Raw genomic sequence first — 23,222 nt, 5'->3', positions numbered from 1 at the left:
ATTTTGATATATATCAAGATATAGATCTATCATTTTGCTACTTCACTACATTTTACTTCAACATTTCTGTTTTAAATTTTAGAGAAGTGCATTTGCAAACTCATTTCAAAACTACCATGGTATTAAAAGTGATATACCATGGGTCACCAAAGTGGATTTTGCTTTCCTATATTTATTTTACTATTTTTGATATTCACATATTCAAAATTTATAATCGTTTACATTATATGTAATTGTTTACATCTAGGAAATCAATACAATATTACTAGAAATACAATTTTACCAGAAAGAATGATATCAAGAATGCACTTAATTTTGTTTAATAAAAACATATTTAGGAAAGCAATTATTACTAACAAATAATAGCTATGTAAGGAAATACATGTCATAATTAAGTTGTGAGAAGATTGGAAAGAAATGTACTAATGAGATTAAGCTCTGCTTTAATGCCTGCAGATGGTTGCCATTTTTTAATAATTCTAATTTATAAACAAACCAAGTGTACTGATTCTGCTTAAAATTTTGTTGAAAGTGAAAAAAAATTTGTATCACATACAGAGAACGTGAGGTACTTTGATTAAATTGTACTTATTACTTGTTTTTCTTCTATAGAATTTAAAATGATACGATGCTAGTCAAAAGATATGATGGAATCAACATAAACGTTTTCTGCCACATATATGTATCACAAGGATTACCCTGGCCTCTTATCTAAGAGGATTATAGGATAAATGATTTTCAGTTTGCTCCAGTAAATTGAAATTGAGTTTTAGAAGGCTCCATTTACTTAGTATGTTAGTTTCTTATCTTAGAAAATAGTAAGGTGAATATTTCTGTAAAAGAAATTTGTAAGGTCTTCTAATTTTATAGAAGCTCTAGTATAATCATTGTCTCGTTAAAGTACTTACTGTTCTTTAGGAATTCTGGGGTATTTTATTCTTTGTTTTCTTTCTTTCAGGTATTTTTTTTCCTAAAAGGAAACAATATGCACAATGGTTAGGTGAGTACACATAGTTCAGAATCATTTCATATTGTCATGAATTATAACTGATTCATTTTATTATTTAATATTTCTACTTAAACATCTTGCACTATATACATCCAAATACAATACAATATCATATATATATTTAGTAGATATAGTATAAGATAGACAGATAGGGATTTTAAAGTTGAAGATTTAGAGATCAAGGTTCTGTGCATAGTTTATACACTGATTTTGTGGAAGTTCATTATGCTTCCTACATTATAGTTTTTCCATTTGAAAACTGAAATACTACTAAGTTAGGCAGACATTGTTAGAGAATATTTCATTATTTTATTCATTAAAAAGGAATCATACAATTATTAGTCAATTAAATGCCTGTTGCTATATTGAGCACTTCAATATATTCTACCTATTTGCCTATTTTCGGAGCCATATCAAGGTTCGGATATAACCTAAAACTATTCTAGTGTGTGTGTTTATGTGTATAAGTGCACACACATACATTTATACACATATATACTATATATATAATATATGCACACATATATATAAAATCCCATCAGGGATAAAGAGAAAAATAATCTCACAGCATCGCAGAGAGCAGTACAACTTCCAGTTTAGAGAATAAGAAAATTAAATCCTTCCCAAGAGTCAATATCAGGAACTGCTTTAATGTTATAAAGATATCAAGAATTTCTGATTTGGTTTGATAAGTTAGCAAATCACAAATGAACAATTTCACAGTGCTAGAGACAAGTACCTTTTTATTATAAGTTCTCATCAGTTTTGGTCATCAAAAATTTAAATGGAATGAAAATCAAGAAGGAAAGAAGTATTTAAAAATAGGTTGATAACAGGCACGTTACTCTGTTTAAAGAGTTCTCACAGCGTCTATTTTCAACAAAAGTACAAAAATATTATAATGACAGCAGCTCTGGTGATTGGCTTACATAGGTACTCAGTGGAAAAGATGTGAAGTGACAGCTATATTTCCAAAGCTGCATTTACTGCATCTGTTCAATGGTTAAGACTCCAAGGTCTCCTTTCATTTTAGTCCTGCTTGAAACTCAACTGTTTTCTAGCAAAATCCACTAGAAAGAGCAATGTAAAAATGCACCTTAGATTTACCTGCCTGCCTCTTAAAATATGACTCTGAGCCACAATCAATTTTAGATAAGATTTCCATACATAGTTTCTGTTTACTGACACTTTTCTTATTAAAACAAAAGCTACAACAGAATTCTATGGACGTACATATTAAGGTAACAGAGTGGCATAAAGCTCTTTATATGAAATACAGGGACAAAAATCTGTTAGAAAAAATGAAGTCTTTCTACTAAAAAACTAAGAGAATACTTGACATTATACATATTGCATGTTATTACTAACCAAGGGACAGGCTTCCCAAAGGGATGCAATGAAAGGATTAAAGTTTTTGTGACTTATGAGCCATCTGCAGGGATTTGGTTTCATTTTGGTTTTGCATGCATATCTATCACAAGGATGAATGGGCAAGCCTGTTCTACTGTAGGGAACAAACAACTATTTTATTTTTAATCTACGTGCTGAATATGGATGTGCATAGTATTTTTCTGGTAGCTAATTTGTCTCTTGCATGTATAAACATCTCTCTCTCTTTTAGAGGGAAAACGTGAAAATAACACGGGATGATTCTGCACCTCCCGTCAACCATCTGGTTTTTCAGTAGTGTAATTGCTATCAGTAGGTCTGACTCAGTTTCCTGGTGCTTGGTACTTCTGCCTGTTTTTACAATACTTAAAAAAAACCCAAAATGAATCTGTTTAGGTAGGTAGGTTCATATAGTTTTCATAATACATGATATGTATTCATAGTCAGTAAAACTGATGGCTCTTTCATGTTCTTTTTATCTAGTTTTAGAAGCAAGCCTGACATGGAGAAAAAAGAAAATTGTCGGAGACTTAGGTATCACTATTGCTCAACAGTGGCTAGAAATTGCTGTGGAAGCCTTGTAGCCCTAATCATAATTCTATTTACAGAACTAAGCAAAACACTGCATGCTTTAGGCATCATAAATACTACAGATCAGTGTTTCTTGTTTTTTTTGGGGGGGAGGGAACTACTTATATTCATTTTAATGCTAGACATTTAAAAATGCACAGCTTTTTAAGAAAGGGGACTTAGATTAAAAAATGACAAATAACTAATATTTACATCCAAACTTTAAAAAATATCTCCAGTATTTCATTTTGATGAAAACATTGATTTTAACTGAGCATTCACTAACGCAGCATTGAGCTAAATATTTATTTAGGGTTGGATTTAAAGTCTGCACTGTGAATCTGTGCAACATGGCTACTGGTAAACATTATCCCTTGACTGGAATGGCAACAGAATCTCTATTCCAAGTTTTAAATTTCAGAACTGCAAAATGTTGCTAAACTCAGAGTTCTCTTTACTGTCTCCTACTGAAATGCCAAAACTTGTCGTCACAACAGGGTTTCAAAGTTGTTGTGCCATTTCCTCGGCACAGATAACATTATTCCTAAGGGATTTTGTTAGACAGCTTTTGGCTTAAATTCCTATTCTTGGAACAGTAGTCAGCAAGCAGCAACTACTTTAAAAAGAGACACTATCCAGGTCATTAGTGACTGAATGCAAGCTTTTAAACAAAAAAGTAAAGCACAGCATGACAATTAAATGGCTTACATGATTCTAGATTAGATCCTGGACCAATGGGAAAAAACAATTAGCCATTAAGAACATTATTGTGACAGTGGATGAAATTTGAATGTGGACTATGCATTAGATAACGGTATTACATCAACGATAAATTGCCTGTGTTTGATTCTTGTTCTCTGTAATGTAAGAGAATGTCCTGTACTCAGGAAATACACTGATATATATGCTAAAGTATTTAGGATAAGTCACACCATGTTTCCAACTTATTCTCAAATGGTTTATGAACTGTATATATACACACACATATGTAACATATATAATATGAAGAATATATATGTATGTCATTTTTTATGAGAAAGAGAAACTGATATATAGGATAAAATGTAAACAGTTGGTTAATCAAGGTAAAGGGAATATGAGAACTTCCTGTCCTATTCTTGCAACGCTTTATGAGAGTTTGAAATAGCGAAACAAACATAACCAAAAAAAGAGAACCTAAAACTATCTTTTAAAAAAATTAAATAAATATAAAATGCCATTTTTCAGTATCTCTACAAAACATTACACCGAACTGTGGCTATTCTTATTTTGATCATTAAGCACAAGATGGTTTTATTCTGTCTATAGCTACAAAAGATAAGACAGTGACATTTATCTGGGTAATTATTAGAGAATATTAGGTGATAAAAGAAAAATATTCCATCAAGTAATAGAGTAAACAAACAAATGTTCTGTACCTAAATGCAATCACTATAGTTGCTGGTAGGAACAGTAAATAAGGCAATAACACAGAATATGGACTTTCCTTTAAAGGAAGGTAGAAGGCCAAAAGATTGTACCTCATATTAGAGGAAAGAGCATTTTCTATGTTTTGTATCTAACCATTCACAGTCACTTAAAAGGCTTAAGTCTAACAAGCCTGTCCTCATTACGATAGAAGCAAATATTTACCAACAAAGAATGAAATGGGTGGGTGGGGGGAAGGATGAAGGGTTTGCTCATTTTTTTGATGTGACACTTTATTATACAAGTCAAAACATACTATAAAACATCTGTTGGCAGTCAGAGTTATAACAATTCACATACTGGGTTCAACCATGTTTAACATTTTCATTATACTCAAAATAATTATTTTAGAATGGGGGCCTGATAACGAGGCAGAATGGCACTGAGCCAGGAGAGAGCCAGTTTGTACCTTGAAAAGGAGGATGGGAATTAATTAAATGAAAAGCTCGGGAAAGTTAATTGGGACTGAGTGAAGATAAGGACACTATCAATACATGAAGAAATAAAACAATTTTTAAAAAAGGTATAGCAGAAAGCCACAGTGAGCACAGCAAGGGGAGAAGAAACCCGAAGAAACACAGGGTCACAGGACCAGAATTATGCCTAGGGGAGCCTCTGTTGGCCTTCAGCTCCTAGACTTGTTCCTATCACACAAATAAATGTTTGTTGAATGAATAATATTGAATATTGATAAAAGTAAAATTAAGTGTCATAATCCTAGTCTGCCTCTGTCTTATCTAGTGTGTGACTTTAGGCAAACCCCTGAATCTATTTTAACCTCAATTTCATCAGCCATGAGTGTGGAAAAAGGTGATTCTCTAAGGTGCCTTCCGCTTCTAAATATTTCTGTATGTGGTTCTGTTTATTAAAATGGGTAACTGTGAACATTTTTGTAGAAGAGAATAGCCAGATATGAGTTTTAAATGAAGACAAATGGAGGGTGGAAAAGAAAAGATGAATAAAAGAGCAATGCATTGATTCAAGTAATGGGAAATAAATCCCATCGAAAGAGACTTTAATATAGAAGAGAGAATGCAAAATGTGGTTTATGGCTTTGGCATGTGTGAAGTGACAGTTACATATACTACTGATAGAAGCATGCAGATGCAGAAATCTTTATCTGTTCTTTTTATTATTATTGTGACACTACACACTCTCTGCTTCCACATCTAGAGTTCCCAAGTGAATAGAAGTGGAAAGTGTTCAAAAGAAGCCATGAAATGGCAGGAGTTTATAGAAATATTGTTACTACATGGTCATAGAATTGTTACTGTCCATCTTAGAGAAGAGAAAGCTGAAGAAAGTCTTAGGATCTATATTTAATTCCATGAAGAGCTATTTAATTCAAGACCCACCAGGCACAGTTGCAGATACCTCCATGATGCCTTTGATCAACACTGGCTTCCTACTCTTTACAATAGCCAAGACATGGAAACAACCTAAATGTCCAGCAATAGATGAATGGATAAAGAAGATGTGATAGATAGATAGATACACACACACACACAAACACACACACAATGGAATACTACTCAGCTGTAAAAAAGAATGAAATAATGCAGCAACATGGATGGACCTAGAGATGATCATACTAAGTGAAGTAAGTCAGACAGAGAAAGACAAATACCATATGACATCATTTATATGTGGAATCTGAAATATGACACAAATGAACCTATCTATGAAAAAGAAACAGACTCACAGACATAGAGAACAGACTTGTGGTTGCCAAGGGGGAGGGTGGTAAGGGAGGGATGGATTGGGAGTTTGGGATTAACAAATGCAAACAATTATATTTATGTATAACTGAATCACTTTACTGTATAGCAGAAACTAACACAACATTGTAAATCAACTATACTTCAATAAAACAAATTGAAAAAAAAACCCACTAGCTTTCTCATGTTTTCTTTCCTACAAGCTTGTGGAGCACTTACATTCAGTAACACATAATTTAGTCCTTACTTATATATGATCTCATTACTTTCCCCAGTCCCATCTATGCTGATTTTGAATTGACTACTAGAGGAGGCATGTGCTATGCATTTGTGTTTCCCTACAATAAGGTGGTACTTAAAATGAGTAAATGCATGGTAAACACTCATCTGTTGACGGAGATGGGCAGAGTATATTTTGAGCTCAGAAAATGTACTGGAATCCTGATTGGCAGATACCAAAAAATGACTTCTTGGCCATTAACCATGGTTGGTGATCCTGGGACTTCTGTGGATCCCCTACCTTGCTTTCTTATCAGCACCTATTCCTCTCGGCATTTTTGGGAAGAAAGGCCAAGGACCTATTATAGGGGGATGAAAGGTATACTGTTATTTAACTAGAAAGACCTAGTCAAATAGCCTGAAAGGCACCTGAATCTATGACTTGAAATTAGTTTGCCAATTCAGTCTGATCTATCGGAGAGGTGAGAGGGGCCACTTTCCCAGCTTTGTCAGAAGAGAGCAGAATGTTTCTTATGGTTCTATGTTCAAATCAAGACCACTGATGGTGATACCACTATAAGAAAGCTGGAGGGTCGCTGATGGCAGAATTAGTGTCTCTGTGGGCAGCCAGGGGTACAAAAGAGGAGGAAGGCACAAGGGAAAGATAACACAAACGAACTGGACTATTTTCAGAGGGTTTTGATTTCTCTACAGATTCTGGTGCTGCAACAATTAGAGACTGTGGAGAATATTTACATAACATAGATGCTGACATAATTGCTGGAAAAGGAGAAGCCAACCAAATATCTTTGCAAAGGGCTCCAAGGTAGCTATAAAAACTGCACCTGTCCTAATAAGACACGATGAAGTGACAAGCAATGAAAATAAGTTAACTCAACTTTCCCAATTTTTTTGAGGTTGGGTAGGGGGAGTGGGGCATCAATTCTGTATACAGATTTAAGACTGAAGGAGAGAAAATGACATTTAAACCTTGATTTGCTGCAAATTCAAGCCCAACAAAGTTCAATGACCAAATAAGCGTGATGTTGGGATAAGGCATGAAATCTTTACAGGTCTATGCTAATTGGCTCAAATTTTGTTGTGTTTTGAGTTTAGTTCAGCACCATGGGAAAGTACCAAGCTGGAAGTTCAGGGACAACTGTGACAAAACCATAGCCTAGAAGAAGTGGTCTTCAGTCACTTCTATTTAATTGGGGAAAAATTGTAGAGATAAAATAGAAAATAAGTGATTTCTCACATTAAACTAGTTCTCAAGACATTGTCTTCTTTATCTCTTTCTTACTGGTACATTAAAAAACATCAACACAAATTTGCTTATAGTATCCTGGGCCTTTATATTCACATGAAAACTGCCCTCTTCAAAGATTCATTGTCGGGGTTTATATGCTTATTTTTGGAGAAGCAGCATGATTTAAAAAAAGTAAGTATAACTGCTATTTAATTAGCTGCACTCAGCAAACTGCATATATTTATCACATTCATCTTCACAAGGACATGGTGAAGTAGGTGTTAAATCTCTGCCTAGGAGCAAACTCAGGTCACAACTTCTTTGGAATTAGTAAGTGGTAGAGTTAGTATCTACATTCAGCTCTCTATCTGAATCCCATTTTTCTTTTGCAACAAAGTCTCTGTAGTGTTGGAATGGACTTTGAGAAGGTAAAAAGCCTATTTTCTAGACATTCCTCTTCTACTTATTCAGTGTGTATCACCTGAAGCAATTCACATGCTTTCTGCATCTTAATTGCTTCATCTGTAAGATGGGGTAACACAATACCTACCCTAAGGAAAAAGACTAGATTACTTGATTTATTGAGGTATCTTTGATTTCTAAAAGTAATTGAATATATCTAATCTCTGCAGCATAAAAAGCCTTAAAAGTAGAAGTCTTTTCAAGGAATGTTCAGCATGTAACCTTTGTAAATTCATTACTACTCCTGGAACTTTTACCTGAATCGCATTATTCCTACATTAAACAAAAGATTTCTAAATCAACATAATAGTTTCATCTACATATGAGGATTTACTATTGTGGGATTACCTTCAAGGATATATTTATGAGACGCATAAAACATTTGTCCTACAAACATCTACATATTTCACATCAGATTAGGCAGGAAGTAAAAGTCGCATGGTCATGGATGTCTAGAGATACATTTTCTAACTAGAGTCAACCAAATTTGAGTGAATATCTAAGTTAAGAGCTAAATAAATACCAGGGGGATGGCTAAAAGATGTCATGTGATGACCCCAAAACACAAAAGTTTGTGTTAACTCAAACAGCCAAACTCTCAACTCTTTAAATGGACAATGCTTATTTAATTCTAAGAGGTTTAGAAATTAAAAAAAAAAAAACAAAAAGCAAACAAACAAGCAAAAAAACCAGAACCAAAAAACTTTACTTGGAGAAAACACATTTTAAAAACTAGTTCTTAGAATTAGATGTGTGGGTATTGGAAATGGTAAGCATTTCAAAGAATAGAATGGGATTTCCACTCCAAAAGTGAATGCACATGAAGTCAGTTTCCAAACACCAGACATCAGTGGATGAAAACAAATTGATAAATAGAAAAGACCAAAGGGCAGAAGAAACGAAATAAGACCCTTGCTATAAGAACAAACCACTTGATTCTGATAAAATTATTTTTCTTAAAATAACCATAAATGCAATCCTATAAAATTTTGAATTAATGATTTACTCCGAGAACTCAAAGATGTTTTAAAAACCTAAATATATTTGAGAAATGAAGACTGTCCAACAAGTTACATGGGGAATGTATAGTTAAGTCACACTAAATTTTTCACTAGAGAAAGCAGTTGAGTGATCTAGCATTAGAAATTTGGAGGAGAGTTCAATAAAATTTTACTTAAAAATTTGACACTATTTTACTTGGGTTTGAAAAAAGACTTTCATTTCACCCATGAAATGATATAATGAATGTAATAACAACATATCCAGTGAGGCAATAACATGGGTGAGCTGGTTTCTCAGCTTCTATTCTTTGATCCTTTAGGGGTCTAATGTGAATGGCAACTAATTTTCACTGACAAAAGGAATACGATCAAGATTAATTCCTTAGAACTAAGTCCTTAGAACAGGGAAATTCCCTTGGAGGTAGGATTCTAGGCAGGGATTATAAGGGCCTGAGTTTTGGGCCCACTGATAGAAAACTCAGCTGAAGAGAACAACCTTCAATTTAAAATAAAAATTCTTTTGGAATTACATATTACAGCAAGTGAATTTTTACTATGTTTCTCAGTGGTGTTCTGGTTTTTGCCATAGAATTCCCTAGCATTGTAATTTCCTCTTCAGTTATAGTTTAAGGTCATGTCATTTTTGAAAAGAAACTGATTTTATTATCATCACTTCCATCTCTTTGATATAGGGGAGACTCAGAAACTAATCATGTAATAATTCACTTTAACAGACTTCAATGAAGTCTATGTAGTATCATCTACCACATGTGGATTTCTAATTTTACTAGCAATCATAACATGGACTAAAATGTCAACATACTGAAATCATTTAAATGCTAATTATATTAAGAATAGTAAACTTGGTTGGCAGAGGTTGATGGGAAGCACAGACCTTTTCCGAATTGAATACAAATCAGTCTTACTGTCCGTATACTGGAGGTGGCCCCAAGTCAAGTCACAGTTCCATCTCTCTAATCAGGCAAATCTCAACAAATGTCCTTGTGTTTCTGTAGTACCATTCCAGGAGTTGTGTGGAACAAAATGAAGTAGAAGAAAAGGTCTCTGTCCAATAGAATGCCAATTCATATCTGTATCATAGCACTTAGTACATCATGTTAAAGTTTTTGGGGTTGTTTAACTCCATGACAATGTACTAGGAAGCACCTAGTACATTGCCTGGCATATATGAGGTTCTAAATAAATGTCTGTTGAACTAAACACTTGAAGAACCCAATCAGTCTCCCTTCTCTATGCAGTACCCTCTCACTAAAAGTCTAGTTTACCAATTTGATGGTGCGGTTGTATCATAAACTCCAGACATTTCAAGCAGAGAATATTATATCTTATTCTATACTATTCCACATTCTCTCTCTCCCAGGTAGAAAACTACTACCTCTCAAACCTTATTCTTTTGCCCATTATCTGTGTACTTGTTCACTTTTCTTTTAGGTTCTACAAGAAAAAGCCAGGTTAGTTCTGTGATGTGTCTAATATGAAAGTTACATGATAGGGAACTAACATGGGTCATTACCTTAACAAGGGGTGAGAGGTGACTGTCTTGGTGAATTAGGGACATTCAAGCCTAAAATATAAAATTCTGCATTGTTTTGATAAGCTATAACAGATTATTCATGGTCCTAAGAGGCCGTTTCTATGTTGGACGGTCTTCATGCTCCTTTATTGAAAAGAAGCAAATGCCAAGAAAAGAAGTTAACATAGAAGACCCAATCAACACATCGGGCACAGTGTACCACAACCTCAAATTTAATATTACTATTTAAAATTGATGATCAGAAGTATTTGCAGGAGGTATATAATAAAATTTACAAGCTCTCTAGGTCAGGAAAATGTTCTTAGTGACTTTTAAAATAGACTTTTAACATGGAAGGAATCAAATAATTGTGGCATTCATAGTTAAATTCATTGCAAATGATACTATTTTGAGATTATTTTAATTCACCTCTCTTTTATCAAGGATTTATTTAGTAGGTGTCATTTATGTAAATCAATCCTTAAAATTGGATGAGCATTTATTCTGTTATTAAATACAAATGTTTTATTCTTTCTGGAATAAAGAAAATATAAATAAGGATACATACATATATACATATATGTATGTATATGTATGTACATGAGTAATAGCTCCAAAAGTCTAGATGGTGATCATGGGAGGTGAGTGCAGACTGCAGATAAGAATTGAAGCAACAATATTGGAGACATGATACACATCTGAAGGAAACTGACCTGTTTCACCTAAATCAAGTCATTATTTAAGGACAATGTAGGTGTACTTCTGAGCTGACACTATCACTTTACCCCTCCATTTAATTTAAACATAAGACTGTTTTTAAACAACTATTCTTATTTGTTTCATTCTGTGAAAGCCTCACCAAAGCAAATGATGCAATCCCTTCATGATATATTTTCATTTAATGGATTTTGCTGATGGAATATTTTGGTGGGCAAGGCACCTGCCTAACACTGTTCTGAATACAAAAATGAGAAATCCCAAGAAATTTCTATCCAGAAGGTAAGGTGGGGGAGGGAGCGTTGAACCCACTCACAACTCTTACCCAGAGCAGACTGTAATGAGTTCTCTTTGTATATAAACTAAAATCCAAAGGAGTAGCAAAAGCCCTAATGGCTTAGGGTACATGGAAGATCTATTCTTTGTTTGAGTTTTGATAGGGCAAAGCATCTCAGAGGGACCAGTTATGGAGAAGCAAAGCGATGGAGGAGGAAAAGCACTAGGCATCTTTGGTTTCTAGACAGTAGGCTGGTATGGCAGGAGAACCAGGTGTATGCAAGGAGAGAGAAATAAGGCTGGAAAAGTAGGTTGGACCATATTGTAGACAATCTTAGAATGAAATTACAGAAGGCAACAAGGAGCAAATGCAGGTTTCTCAGAAGATCAATGTAGCAAAGCAATTGGGTAGTAGTCTTCTGATTAGGTAATGCTTTATTTCACTTTGTGCTATAAAAATATTTGAGTAAAATATAACAAAGTATTGTTAGGCAGTTTTTGAAAGTGTATTATAAAGTGTACAACGTTTTTGTTTCTTCCATGAAAGTGTTCGTAACACTGAAATTCATGACACATGGAAGAGAAAGACATTTCCTGATTTAACAAAATGTCCTATCATTTGTTCTATGTGGCATAGACAATCTGTACCCAGGAGGGAAAAAGAAAAGTACACGTAGACAGTGAAGCAAGTCTGATATAAAAATTAAGCACAATGGCACTTAAATGTATTAGAATCTATACTATGCAGGTTAGAAACATTGCAACATTCAGTTAAGGTTATTCTTCTACACATGGCTGAGTAAAGAAGAGCATTATCTTGATAACACAGTTGGCTATAACATTATCTTTACTTGCAAAATGTTACCATAGGAATTCTTAAAGAAGCATTTATTACAGCTATAATTAATTAACTTACAATTACCAAGTAACCTCCTCTGTTCACACTTAGCACATCTATATAAATAGAACTTCATTTAAGGTTCATTAGCTAGAGAAAAGCAATGCATGTATGGAAAATATTTTACTTTCATTGATTTCACAAGTGATGTTACATTAATCACCAAGTCAGAAGTCACAAGTATTTCTGAATCTGGATGGTAGGAAGAGAGCAGCATATATGTTTGGTTTCATAGTCGTTTTTATTTACTTCCCTTTCTCTTGCTCAATTTTGAGAAGCATTCAAAAAGTACATTTGCTCCAGACCTAAAACTTTCCAGAACGAACTTTAATCATTTAATTTTTTTTTTACTGATTTGTACAGTGTAGTACACTAGCACAGTATGTAGATTTCAAAAAAAAAAAGAAAACAATTTGCACTGTTGATGCTGATGTATGGAGTAATTTTCTCAGACTCTTTCAATGCAATCTGCAAACGCATTAACAAAGGCTATAAAACAAAACCAATCTGCACTACCCATAACACACAGGGCAAGATATTGAAAAGTCTGAAAGCATAATTGATATCTGCATTAGTAGAAATTACCTAGGAAGGAGAAAGTATCCTACTACCATGTAGGACTTCCAAAGCCAAATATATCTTGTACAGCTTCCTGAGTAAGAGAGTAATGTTCCAACCACTGAATATAGGAAAAAAAATATTTGTGTGATGATTGTTAACATAAAGAGCCCTTTGAAATAATGCTCTTAGAAAATCTATTACTGTTATTATTCCACACTGAATGGCAGGAACCCCACATGCATTTTCTATTTCTTATTCCCATTTCAACTACTCTGTTGCTCTGGAGACAAGGTCAGCAGTAAAGTGTAGTTTTTACTTAAGGAAAAGCATAAAATCTTCACTGAATTACCCAATCATCATGCTCTATCCATATTAGTTTAGCTCTGTCCATATTAGTTTATTTATGTGTTTTTGGATTTTGAACTTCTAAAGCATTAGGCTGGCCAGGAACATGTATTATATTACAGAATTTACACTTAAAGTCTCAGAAGGACAACAATAATATGAGAAGATTATGTTGAAAAGTGTATTTTTCTATTGGAGTAAAGAAATATCTGATAAGGTCTGACTGGATGATAGAACACAAATAACTCCACAGAAAGGAAATTTGAAGTGGCTTGTCAACCAACAATGCATTATTTTTCTGAAGTTTTCTAACACATTTTTCATGGAGACATCTTTGAGATGATTAAAATAACCATGTATTTCTATAATATTACTTGAACAAGCAAGCAGTAATCTCGTCCTATGGATTTGGTGATATTCAATATTCCTCTTTTGCTCTTTTATCCTGATCAAATACAGAGATCTTTATCAATTCATACTATGCCTATACAAAGAAATGGGCAAACTCAAATAAATATAGCCTGGGAAGGTATAAGGAGATCTCGCCATCCACAGACAGGCAATCTGACCATTAAAACTCGGCCAGTAGTTAATGCAAATCCCATAGCTAAATTGGTCTCTACTTATTTAAAGCAATTACAAAATAATAAAGGTTTGTGATGCCATACCTTTAAATTAATTGTTGCAAATAGAATTTATCTTAATAAAGCTTCTTTTTTATGCTTTTAAATAACAATTCTTTTGTTACAAGTTAAAATAACTAGAGCATATTATGTTTTAGTTTGCCTACTTCTTGGGAAAAAAGGAATTCATTTTTTCAGATACTTAAGGTATGGTATTATTCAATCATAAATTGGCTTCAAGTGTGTGTGGTTGTCACTTGCCTAAATCTTTTGGTTTTCAACTTGCTTTCTACATTAAGCATGGGTTTGATACATATATAAGTATAAATATATATAAAATATATAATATTGAGAGCACCTCCAACATGACAGGCACTGTTGAGAGAGGTGAATATAGCACATAAGATCCTTATCCTCATGGAATCAATAAGAAAGTGAATCACTATAACTCCAGGTAGTAATAATGGCTATGAAGAAAAATATAGGTAGGCAAGACTTAAAAGAATCAAGCAGAAAGCAGGCTGGAGAGGCTATTTTAGGTACGGTGGTTCCAGAAAGCCACTCTGGAAAGATATTTGAACGGAGACTAAAGTGAGGAAGACAGCTGTGTGGGCAGCCAGGTAAGAACCTTCTGGGTGGAGAGAATTGGAAGCACCATGTCTGCGGCAGGGAAAGTTGGTTGTGCTCAAGAAACAGCAAAACTACAAGAACTTAAGTTCCCTTAATACAGCAGAGTAAAGCATTTTCCAAATAATTTTCCAAATTATGTGGAGAATTTCAAGGTGTCTACTAAAGGGTGTAAAAGGAACACATCGGTGTCCAGTGCTGTGTGGGTTTTCAAGCAGCTTTAAATACATTCTAATAGCTGAAAACAAATAATCAGGCAAATAAACTAAGTGATTCCAATAAAATAAAGGCACAGTGTTTTTTTAATGTAATAATGGCCTGTTGTTTTTTCCTAACTGCAGAATGGCATTTTCTTTATCAGGAAAGAACACGTTAAATGGATGAGAATGGGCAATTTTTTTTTCAGTGATCAATATACAAATGCATTAAACACTCACAGAATGAAAGTATCTCTGAGTGTTCATCTTCCTCATTTCTATAACCGGGACACTGAAGTCTCCTTGATCGGGAAACAATAATAACTGCGTACTTGAAATATGTTTATAGAACAGACATAATTCCTATTCTGAATGGGTTAATAACTTTCTTCTTTCTTGAAAGTGTTCAAATAGAAGCATAAATGCTGTAGCCAATCTGTTAACTTAGAATTAGAAAAGCAAGCAATTTTACATGCTTGAATAGTAATATTTCCTTAAGAAAAGAGAAACTAAAATAAAGCATGCATAAAATTAACAAATCAAGATTTAAAATATAATTCTTCACTATAATATTATTATGCCGCAGCATTTATATTTCAAGGGTCTTTTTTAATATCGATTTTCAGTAGCTTACATCTAGCACTGAGGAGGAAGATTCATTTTGAAGTAATTGCACACTCATATGTAGACATAAGCTACTTCTCTTTAGCAATATCACAAGTCCCAACAATGTACATATGCATCAATATTACCAACCTTCTCAAAAGGTCACTTACACAGGTACAATGTTTGGCATTTAAAAAAAGAAGGAAAAAGATGTAGAGTCAGATAGTCTTTATCACCTTCTACTGCTTAATAGCTCTTCCACACACAAATGTATATAAACATATATATGTGTATACATTGCATGCGTGTCAGAATAAAACAGCCTGTATATACATGTATATTACATATATGCATACAAACACATAGATGCACAAACATACACTTATGTCATATGCATGTTGTATATATATGTGTATATGCATGTGTCTATGTCAATGTGTATGTGTGTATATATACACACATACACATGTGATCAAGAAAGCAAATTACATTTTTATTTTACAGTGTAAAATAATACACAAAGTATACTTCAGATTTTTCTCTCTAGATTTGAGTCTAGAATGACAATCCCAAAGCAAGCCATTAAACTTAGTTACTAATGATTTTTAAAATGGATATTAGAAACTCCAAGGTTCAATATAATTTAACCCGCATTTCCAGGCTTCCCAATGCTTCTATAAAGCTTAACAAGCAAATATCATTATATTTTGGCTTTGAGTTGAAGAGTTTTTAGAGTGAAATTAGAGGAAATGGAATCATGCTGATGAGGCTCGTGATTCACATTGAAGTAAGAGAAATGATGGCTCAGATAATTTTTCTTTTTTTTGCCTCTAAGTAATTTTAAGGGAAAATTACTCTGAATTCAGGCTTGAGTGTTTAGTACATGTACCATGTCAAAATACTTCTAGACATTCAGCGCTGCCTAAATGGTAAAACCACACAGAGAACTTTGGATAGAAAACAACACTCACACTTGGTATTCATAAAAATAAATTAATGTGCATACATGTGGGCTTTAGCTTATGAATGTATGAATTCTATCTGCCTAAAGAAATATTTCATAAGCATATTTTATTTATTTATTTATTTTAACATCTTTATTGGAGTATAATTGCTTTACAATGGTGTGTTAGTTTCTGCTTTATAACAAAGTGAATCAGCTATACATATACATATATCCCCATACCTCCTCCCTCTGCGTCTCCCTCCCACCCTCCCTATCCCACCCCTCTAGGTGGTCACAAACCACTGAGCTGATTTCCCTCTGCTATGTGCTGCTTCCCACTAGCTATCTATTTTACATTTGTTAGTATATATAAGTCCATGCCACTCTCTCACTTCGTCCCAGCTTACCCTTCCCCCTCCCCGTGTCCTCAAGTCCGTTCTCTATATCTGTGTCTTCATTCCTGTCCTGCCCCTAGGTTCTTCAGAACTTTTTTTTTCTTTTTTTTTTGGATTCCATATATATGTGTTAGCATACAGTATTTATTTTTCTCTTTCTGACTTACTTCACTCTGTAGGACAGTCTCTAGGTCCATGCACCTCACTACAAATAACTCAATTTCATTTCTTTTTATGGCTGAGTAATATCCCATTGTATATATGTGCCACATCTTCTTTATCCATTCATCTGTCGATGGACACCTAGGTTGCTTCCATGTCCTGGCTATTGTAAATAGAGCTGCAATGAACATTTTGGTACATGACTCTTTTTGAATTATGGTTTTCTCAGGGTATATGCCCAGTAGTGGGATTGCTGGGTCATATGGTAGTTCTATTTGTAGTTTTTTAAGGAACCTGTTGTCCATAGTGGCTGTATCAGTTTACATTCCCACCAACAGCGCAAGAGTGTCCCCCTTTCTCCACACCCTCTCCAGCATTTATTGTTTGTAGATTTTTTGATGATGGCCATTCTGACTGGGGTGAGGTGATACATCATTGTAGTTTTGATTTGCAATTCTCTAATGATTAGTGATGTTGAGCATCCTTTCATGTGTTTGTTGGCAATCTGTATATCTTATTTGGAGAAATGTCTATTTAGGTCTTCTGCCCATTTTTGGATTGGGTTGTTTGTTTTCTTGATATTGAGCTTCATGAGCTCCTCGTAAATTTTGGAGATTAATCCTTTGTCAGATGCTTCATTTGCAAATTTTTTCTCATATTCTGAGGGTTGTCTTTTTGTCTTGTTTATGGTTTCCTTTGCTGTGCAAAAGCTTTTAAGTTTCATTAGGTCCCATTTGCTTATTTTTGTTTTTATTTCCATTTCTCTAGGAGGTGGGTCAAAAAGGATCTTGCTGTGATTTATGTCATAGAGTGTTCTGCCTATGTTTTCCTCTACGAGTTTGATAGTGTTTGGCCTTACATTTAGGTCTTTAATCCATTTTGAGTTTGTTTTTGTGTATGGTGTTGGGGAGTGTTCTAATTTCATTCTTTTACACGTAGCTGTCCAGTTTTCCCAGCACCACTTATTGAAGAGGCTGTCTTTTCTCCATTGTATATTCTTGCCACCTTTATCAAAAATAAGGTGACCATATGTACATGGGTTTATCTCTGGGTTTGCTATCCTGTTCCATTGATCTATATTTCTGTTTTTGTGCCAGTACCAATATGGTCTTGATTACTGTAGCTTTGTAGTATAGTCTGAAGCCCAGAGCCTGATTCTTCCAGCTCCGTTTTTCTTTCTCAAGATTGCTTTGGCTATTCGGGGTCTTTTGTGTTTCCATACAAACTGTGAAATTTTTTGTTCTAGTTCTGTGGAAAACGCCATTGGTTGTTTGATAGGGATTGCACTGAATCTGTAGATTGCTTTGGGTAGTACAGGCATTTTCACAATGTTGATTCTTCCAATCCAAGAACATGGTATATCTCTCCATCTGTTTGTATCATCTTTAATATCTTTCAACAGTGTCTTATAGTTTTGTGCATACAGGTCTTTTGTCTCCTTAGGTAGATTTATTCCTAGATATTTCATTCTTTTTGTTGCAATGTGTTTCCTTAATTTCTCTTTCAGATTTTTCATCATTAGTGTATAGGAATGCAAGAGATTTCTTTGCATCAATTTTGTATCCTGCTACTTTACCAGATTCGTTGATTAGCTCTAGTAGTTTTCTGGTAGCATCTTTAGGATTCTCTATGTATAGTGTCATGTCACCTGTGAACAGTGACAGCTTTACTTCTTCTTTTCCGATTTGGATTCCTTTTATTTATTTTTCTTCTCTGATTGCTGTGGCTAAAACTTCGAAAACTATGTTGAATAACTGTGGTGAGAGTGGGCAACCTTGTCTTGTTCCTGATCTTAGTGGAAATGGTTTCAGTTTTTCACCATTGAGAACCATGTTGGCTGTGGGTTTGCCGTATATGGCCTTTATTATGTTGAGGTAAGTTCCCTCTATGCCTACTTTCTGGAGGGTTTTTCTCATAAATGGGTGTTGAATTTTGTCGAAAGCTTTCTCTGCATCTATTGAGATGATCATATGGTTTTTCCCCTTCAGTTTGTTAATATGGTGTATCACATTGATTGATTTGCGTATATTGAAGAACCCTTGCATTCCTGGGATAAACCCCACTTGATCATAGTGTATGATCCTTTTAATGTGCTGTTGGATTCTGTTTGCTAGTATTTTGTTGAGGATTTTTGCATCTATATTCATCAGTGATATTGGCCTGTAGTTTTCTTTCTTTGTGACATCTTTGTCTGGTTTTGGTATCAGCGTGATGGTGGCCTTGTAGAATGAGTTTGGGAGTGTTCTTCCCTCTGCTATATTTTGGAAGAGTTTGAGAAGGATAGGTGTTAGCTCTTCTCTAAATGTTTGATAGAATACGCCTGTGAAGCTGTCTGGTCCTGGGCTTTTGTTTGTTGGAAGATTTTTAATCACAGTCTCAGTTTCAGTGTTTGTGAGTGGTCTGTTTATGTTTTCTATTTCTTCCTGGTTCAGTCTCGGAAGGTTGTGCTTTTCTAAGAATGTGTCCATTTCTTCCAGGTTATCCATTTTATTGGCATATAGTTGTTTGTAATAATCTCTCATGATCCTTTGTATTTCTTCAGTGTCAGTTGTTACTTCTCCTTTTTCATTTTAAATTCAATCGATTTGAGTCTTCTCAGTTTTTTTCTTGATGAGTCTGGCTAGTGGTTTATCTTTTTAATCTTCTCAAAGAACCAGCTTTTAGTTTTATTGATCTTTGCTATTGTTTCCTCATTTCTTTTTCATTTATTTCTGATCTGATCCTTATGATTTCTTTCCTCCTGCTAACTTTGAGGTTTTTTTGTTCTTCTTTCTCTAATTGCTTGAGGTGTAAGGTTAGGTTGTTTGTTTGAGATATTTCTTGTTTCTTGAGGTAGGATTGTATTGGTATAAAATTCCCTCTTAGAACTGCTTTTGCTGCATCCCATAGGTTTTGGGCCATCGTGTTTTCATTGTCATTTATGTCTAGGTATTTTTTGATTTCCTCTTTGATTTCTTCAGTGATCTCTTGGTTATTTAGTAGTGTATCATTTAGCCTCCATGTGTTTGTAGTTTTTACAGATATTTTCCTGTAATTAATATCTAGTCTCATAGCATTGTGGTCAGAAAAGATACTTGATACAATTTCAATTTTCTTAATTTTACCAAGACTTGATTCATGACCCAAGATATGATCTATCTTAGAGAACGTTCCATGCGCACTTGAGAAGAAAGTGTATTCTGTTGTTTTTGGATGGAATGTCCTATAAATATCAATTAAGTCCATCTTGTTTAATGTGTCATTTAAAGCTTGTGTTTCCTTATTCATTTTCATTTTGGATGATCTGTCCATTAGTGAAAGTGGGGTGTTAAAGTCCCCTACGTTGATTGTGTTACTGTTGATTTCCCCTTTTATGGCTGTTAGCATTTGCTTTATGTATTGAAGTGCTCCTATGTTGAGTGCATAAATATTTACAATTGTTATATCTTCTTCTTGGATTGATGCCTTGAACATTATGTAGTGTCCTTCTTTGTGTCTGTAATAGTCTTTATTTTAAAGTCTATTTTGTCTGATATGAGAATGGCCACTCCAGCTTTCTTTTGATTTCCATTTGCATGGAATATCTTTTTCCATCCCCTCACTTTCAGTCTGTATGTGTCCCTAGGCCTGAAGTGGGTCTCTTGTAGACAGCATGTATACGGGTCTTCTTTTTGTATCCATTCAGCCAGTCTATGTGTTTCGGTGGGAGCATTTAATCCATTTACATTTAAGGTAATTATCGATATGTTTGTTCCTATTCCCATTTTCTTAATTCTTTTGGGTTTGTTATTGTAGGTCTTTTCCTTCTCTTTTGTTTCCTGCCTAGAGATGTTCCTTTAGCATTTGTTGTAAAGCTGGTTTGGTGGTGCTGAATTCTCTTAGTTTTTGCTTGTCTGTAAAGGTTTCAATTTCTCCATTGAATCTGAATGAGATCCTTGCTGGGTAGAGTAATCTTGGTTGTATGTTTTTCCCTTTCATCACTTTAAGTATGTCTTGCCACTCCCTTCTGGCTTGCAGAGTTTCTGCTAAAAGATCAGCTGTTAACCTTATGGGAATTCCCTTGTATGTTATTTGTTGTTTTTTCCTTGCTGTTTTTAATATTTTTTCTTTGTATTTAAATTTTGATAGTTTGATTAATATGTGTCTTGGCGTGTTTCTCCTTGGATTTATCCTGTATGGCACGCTCTGCTCTTCCTGGACTTGATTGACTATTTCCTTTCCCATATTACGGAAGTTTTCAACTATAATCTCTTCAAATATTTTTTCAGTCCCCTTCTTTTTCTATTCTTCTTCTGGGACCCCTATAATTCGAATGTTGGTGTGTTTAATGTTGTCCCAGAAGTCTCTAAGACTGTCCTCAATTCTTTTCATTCTTTTTTCTTTATTCTGCTCTACAGTAGTTATTTCCACTATTTTATCTTCCAGGTCACTTATCCATTCTTCTGCCTCAGTTATTCTGCTATTGATTCCTTCTAGAGAATTTTTAATTTCATTTATTTTGTTGTTCATCATTGTTTGTTTGCTCTTTAGTTCTTCTAGGTCCTGGTTAAACGTTCCTTGTATTTTCTCCATTCTATTTCCAAGATTTTGGATCATCTTTACTATCATTACTCTGAATTCTTTTTCAGGTAGACTGCTTATGTCCTCTTCATTTGTTTGGCCTGGTGGGTTTTTACCTTGCTCCTTCATCTGCTGTGTGTTTCTCTGTCTTCTCATTTTACTTAACTTACTGTGTTTGGGGTCTCCTTTTCGCAGACTACAGGTTCTTAGTTCCCATTGGTTTTGGTGTCTGTCCCCAGTGGCTAAGGTTGGTTCAGTGGGTTGTGTAGGCTTCCTGGTAGAGGGTACTAGTGCCTGTGTTCTGGTGGATGAGGCTGGATCTTGTCTTTCTTGTGGGCAGGACCATGTCCAGTGGTGTGTTTTGGGGTACCTGTGACCTTGTTATGATTTTAGGCAGCTTCTCTGCTAATGGGTGGGGTTGTGCTCCTGTCTTGCTAGTTGTTTGGCATAGGGTGTCCACCGCTGTAGCTTGCTGGTTGTTGAGTGGAGCTTGGTCTTAGCATTGAGATGGAGATTTCTGGGACAGCTTTCACCATTTGGTATTACATGGAGCCAGGAGGTCTCTGGTGGACCAATTCCTGAACTCAGCTCTCCCACCTCAGAGCCTCAGGCCTGACACCTGGCCGGAGCACCAAGTCCCTTTTCCTTCAGTGGCACCACCTCCCAGCAGGTCCTGAGGAGACCAGGCTTCCGTTACTGTGGACTTGATGCCTGTCGCCCCAGAGCTGGGGCTGTCAGCATGGCCTCGGCCCTGCGTGTTCCAGAAGCCAAGGCTCCAGTGGGTCCTGAGGAGACCCAGCTCCTCTCAGCTGCTGGGGCAGAGCCAGGTCCCTCATAAGCATATTTTAAATAAGGGTATTCTGGGGCTTCCCTGGTGGCACAGTGGTTGGGAATCCGCCTGCCAATGCAGGCGACACGGGTTCATTGTCCAGACTTTGAACGAGTCGTTACAGTGTGTGTCTGTATATCCGTAGAGAAAAATGACAATTGAAATGTTACTTTAAAATCAAAATAAATTTGGCACTGTCTGTTGCACCACTAAAAAAAAAAAAAAAAAAAAAGAGCCCTGGTCTGGGAAGATCCCACATGCCGCAGAGCAACTAAGCCTGTGTGCTACAACTACTGAGCCTGCGCTCTAGAGCCTGTGAGCCACAACTACTGAGCCCACGCACCACAACTACTGAAGCCCGCGTGCCTAGAGCCCGTGCTCCACAACAAGAGAAGCCACCACAATGAGAAGCTCACGCACTGCAATGATGAGTAGCTGTTGCTCGCCGCAACTAGAGAAAGCCCGTGCGCAGCAACGAGGAACAAATGCAGCCAAAAATCAATCAATCAATCAATAAATTTATTAAAAATAAATAAATAAAAAATAAGTAAGCATATTCTGCTTTGCAATTGACTGTCAAAAAGTCACAATAAATGCAGGGTTAAATAGCTATTATCCTGGAGCTATTAAAAAATAAAATATGTAAGAAACAGCAGGACTTCAAGAAGACAATACATCATCACAGGGGAAAAAAGCTGGACTAAATTCTCCATTAGCTTCATTCTCTGATCTAAATTCTTTCTTAATCATTACAGCATAAAAACTATAGCATAGATATAACAAAACATCTTTGCAGCATCCCCCTTGCAGAGATAATAAGCTCAACAAGGACAACAGAATGCACCCTAGAAAGTAACTAACTAACTTCGTGGCGAGCACGAAT

At 35.2% G+C, this 23,222-nt stretch overlaps 1 protein-coding gene across 2 annotated transcripts in view; it reads right to left on the bottom strand.

Moving 5' to 3' along the window:
- The window catches only part of SYT1 (synaptotagmin 1), a 547,515-nt gene that overhangs the window by 365,332 nt on the left and 158,961 nt on the right, over positions 1 to 23,222 (bottom strand). For both annotated transcript variants that reach the window (XM_036866982.1, XM_036866980.1), the window contains exon 3: positions 909 to 970. The gene's annotated coding sequence lies outside the window, so the exon portion shown is untranslated. The remainder of the gene's footprint in view (positions 1 to 908; positions 971 to 23,222) is intronic.

This window comes from Balaenoptera musculus, chromosome 10, assembly GCF_009873245.2.
Source record: "Balaenoptera musculus isolate JJ_BM4_2016_0621 chromosome 10, mBalMus1.pri.v3, whole genome shotgun sequence".
NCBI lineage: Eukaryota > Metazoa > Chordata > Mammalia > Artiodactyla > Balaenopteridae > Balaenoptera > Balaenoptera musculus.
Note: the sequence above shows the minus strand (reverse complement) of the source record. Positions and strands in the feature narration are given on the sequence as shown.